The 4,550-nt window shown below is 41.8% G+C and overlaps 1 long non-coding RNA gene across 1 annotated transcript in view; it reads right to left on the bottom strand.

Annotated features, from left to right (window-relative positions):
- The window catches only part of LOC117941845, a 23,343-nt gene that overhangs the window by 1,319 nt on the left and 17,474 nt on the right, over positions 1 to 4,550 (bottom strand). The window lies entirely within an intron of this gene.

Here is a 4,550-nt window from a genome sequence, read left to right as displayed (position 1 = left end):
AACACACCTGCACTGTGGCTTTAGAAGAAAAAACACACCTGCACTGTGGCTTTAGAAGAAAAAACACACCTGCACCGCAAATGCTTGGGCCTGTAAAAGGTTTTGTTATGTGGTTTCAATGTATTATGGAGTATTTCATCGTATCATAATTGTAAAAAAAAAAAAAAAAAAAAAAATACTATTTCACGGATTTCGCCTATCACGGGTTCTTTTTGCAACGTAACTCCCATGAAAAACGAGGGTTCACTGACCTGCGTATCACGTAGACTACACCACTGGTTCCACTGTATAATTTAACAGACGTTGTCCATAAAACAGAATCAAAGTTGAATTTCTGATCATTTACATTGAAAATTGCATAAGTTGTCCTAAAAAAAAGGCCACACTGACACTTTGTCGTTTCTTTTTTTTTTGATTTCAAGTTTTTGTCGATGTTTTTCCAAAGTTTCCTAACTGAGCAGCTTAGTGTTTCTGTTCATTTCTGTTTTCCGGGGAATGAGCTGCCAGTACTTTATCTGTTAATTTACAGATTTATTCCTTAGATTCCTAGAATTTCAGAGGTCATGGGATCACGTATTTGCCTATGGTCTTGCTGGTGTATTGTCATGATAGTCTCGTACCACTCTGCCTGCTGGAGTCATTCTCGTTTAATTTATTTAAATTTTTATTACTACTATTACTTAATTTGATTCTGATTGTATGTATGCATGGACCTTCATGCATGTTAATGTACCCCAACAATGCTATCGGTTCTGTTCTGATTGATTGACACTTAAATAAAAAGTAAAAACGGGAATTACAAAAGAGAATGTCGAGGTCATACACCCTGTGGGCCTATTGCACATTAACCTGTCCAGGATGTAGAATAGGAACTTCTTCTCCTTACCAAGGGGACTTAATATTCGCTCCTTCATGTTGATTCAATTCAAGAGGATTTTAATCTTCACTTCTCAGGGTGGGGAAAAGTGAGGGAATCAGCGGGCTCTTTGCAGTGTTATCTGGAAACAGTCCACAGCGTGAAGATAAATGGAACTCATCCAGCTGTCGGGAGATATCATTGTATGTCCACTAATGCAATAACGCCACCACGGCTCATGTCTGCCGGGCCACATATTACAGATTACAAGGTACATGAGCACAGTCGAGCCGTCTGCGGTATAACACCTCAAAACCTCCACTCACTCATCCATCATCATCATCATCATCATCATCCATCCTCATCACGAAGAGGAACGGATGAGAGAAGAACAAAATAACGGACAGCAGCTGCTTTACGGATTCAGGCAGCAGGCAGAGACGTGGACCAGACTTTGAGACTTGGACTCAATTCGCACTTAAGTCCCCCCCCCCTCTTCATTATGCCTTGAAGTTGTTGTTGTCTTGTATATTTATGGATCTGGCACGTAGAAATGAACAGACCCCCCGGGATATGTAGAGCTATATAAAGCTGTTTCTATAGACGTGGGACTCAACAGTTTTTATTTTAAGGTTAGTAAACATGTTTAGCTCAGCACTGGACATTAAGTTGGACTCCAGCTCAGAGACTTGAGACTTGACATGGACTCTGGAGAGGCATGATAATTACATACGTTTCACAATGTGGAAGACGTTACTCTGACAGGAGAGGGAGAGAGGGAGAGAGAGAGACAGAGAGAGAGAGAGAGAGAGAGAGAGACACACAGTTAGTGGTATTCCGTTTTTATTCCATTCCTTATTCATCTTTTTAAATTTATTTATACCCAGGCAGGAGGGCAGGAAGAGAGAAAAAAACTTGAAAAAAAAGAAAAGGTTGCCAATTTTGCAGTAGTATTATATTTACTATATCAGTCTGTAGATATTTATACTCCAACAGGAGGACCATCTTGATATCTTGTGATCACTCAGGTTTTAGTTGACGACAAGCATCAAAAACAGAAAAAGAAGTTTGATGTGTGTGGTGTACGGCCTCTATCAGTCTCTCTCTAACACACACACACACACACACACACACACACACACACACACACACACACACACACACACACACACACACACACACACACCTGAAATAGAATCCCTGATGGCACTCATACATATTTGAAAATGAGCTAAAACAACCAAATTGGGAAACTGTGAATAGAAGACGGCTGCCAGAGCTCTGGGCAGCTTTCACCCAACCCTAAAAACCGTCAGCATTACGTTCCTCATCCACAAAGCTGCGGCCAAGAGAAGGTCCTGGCAGCTCCAGCAGGAGAAAAAAACAGCCGTCGTTAAGAAAAGGCGCTGAACTAATTAGACAAACAGTTGAAGAGCCTGATGCTTTATGGGATTGACTACAATCGCCGCTGTGGCACGAGATAACACCGAGCACATGAAAAAGGGAAATTGGAAATCTGGCCTAGAGAAAATATTGAGAACACACACAGAAAGGAATGCACCAATATGCTAATGCCATCCTTCGTGTTACCACGTGGGAAGAATACTAATCTAAAAGGTGCTCCTGAACCCCAAGAATCAAGAGAAATTACTGGTGTTGGATGGAGAAAACTCACTTTCTGTCTGGGGAGTCGGCTCTGGATGTTCTCCTGCACACGAGGCGTGATCAACGAGCACGGTTCAAATGACTCTGTACGCGATTGGATGGTCCTTCAGCCAATCAGACGACATGACCAACGGTCGGGGTGAGGGACTTAGTAGAGCCGGTCGGTAGTAAGAGTTGGGATTTAAAATGTTATATGTCCTTAAACATGGAGTGTGATTCGCTATAGACATTATACATTATTTTAACATAAATGAAGACATGTTGGTCATGCATTTAGTTTGTTGTTCATGCATAAGTTGTTTTGCAATACCTCTGTTCTATAACATAAGATGTTCTGGTACACTCTCCTTAATGTGTCAGAAGCAGGATTGATGATCAGGGTCCGCGTCCTGGGTCTGGTTCCAGTCCCTCTTTTACAGCCCAACTGATCTTTTGCTCTGCAGGTCCTGAAAGGGTCCTAGACTCTCAGTCACATTTCAACTGAAAAGATAACGAAATAAGCACACAAACACATCACACCACTAAGGCCTGTAGACCCCGACCCCTTAGTGGAGAAGACCAGGGGTGCAACCGAACAGCCAGAAAAAGGAAGGGGGGAGCTGTGACAGCTTGATCCAGGTAACTTTGCCTCTAGGATATAACCTATGTAATAAAAAGGATTCACACATCAACGTCTGAGATTCTGATACTGATCGACTGAACCCTGAGACCTGAACCCTGAGACCGGAGCAGGATTTAGCTCCAACAGTAGGCGAACACATCCTTCTTTCGTAGGAATTGTTCCAGGGCTTCTTTTAAAATAGCCGTGATGGTGGCAGCCATGTTGAATGTAAACAAACAGCCGCTCGCCGTCATCTCTTCATCACGGCAGTAGCGCGCCAGGTGGATGAGCCCGTTTGTGATTGGTCGACAGAGTTTTGTGACGAAAGCAGGACAGAGAAATGATCCGGTTTCCAGACTGAGCTGCAGGGCGAAGCCGCACAAGTCAGAGTCGGGTGTGACACATTTATTAAAATACATACTGCAATCAAGCGTAAAACAAGCAACACAGCGAGAAAAACACTCCGAATTCAATCTCAACAGAAGCTGACTTTTGTAATGATGGGAGATTTTGACTGAGGGAACGAGATGGAATATGGTCTTATGTGTGAAATCAGCGAGCGCGTTTCCACCCAAACGACACCTAATCTACAATGCAATTTCAGGAACTCCAACTTCACACGCAGCCGCCAGTTCAGTTGTGTTTAGTAGATTCAGTTCCACAGAGGAACGCCTCAGAGTCCCCAGGCATGGGCTGTTTTAGACCCTTTTTAGAGGGGCCTTAATAATAAAACATCAAATGTAATGCGTTGAGTTTAGTTTGTGACCTTGACTGTCAGTGACAGAGGGAAAAACATCCAGTCAAGGATCGTTTCTATTTTTTATTTATTTGTTTCACCTCATCATTGTTTCACTGGATTCTGGTAGTCCATGAAGGGACTTTTGTAGTTTCATCATATGTTCAATATTTGGCATGTATCCTCTGTAGTGATAATACATCCATTCATTCATTGTTATCCGGTGAAATGACTGATTTGGAGAAGCCTGTATCAAAGTCATGTTACAACTACTTACAAGCATGTTGTATTATTAAGTCCAATTAATCAATCATTTGTAAAGGCGCCAGTGAAAAGAAATCATTTCCCAGGAAGGAAATCGTTCTTTTATTGAACAAATTGACGATTGAATTGAACAAAAAATGGCGCCACTGGTAGAAGGAGGACAGTAACATTTCAAAGTGCAGTTTTTTTGTGCTATTTTCTTTAGACTAATACAATAAATCTTGGCGTGTTTTTCGTGATATGTCGCAGCCCTCCCCAAAGTGTTTATTGTGGTAGTTAATAATTATAATTATAATAATAATGCATACGTTATTAATCCCGCAAGGGGAAATTAAAATGTTTTCACAACTTACACACAGACCAGAAATACACACACATGCTGTGTACCTATACATGGGCTAAATAGAGGGATGTCAGGGTGGGGGGGA

Source organism: Etheostoma cragini, chromosome 3, assembly GCF_013103735.1.
Source record: "Etheostoma cragini isolate CJK2018 chromosome 3, CSU_Ecrag_1.0, whole genome shotgun sequence".
In the NCBI taxonomy this organism is placed as follows: domain Eukaryota; kingdom Metazoa; phylum Chordata; class Actinopteri; order Perciformes; family Percidae; genus Etheostoma; species Etheostoma cragini.
Note: the sequence above shows the minus strand (reverse complement) of the source record. Positions and strands in the feature narration are given on the sequence as shown.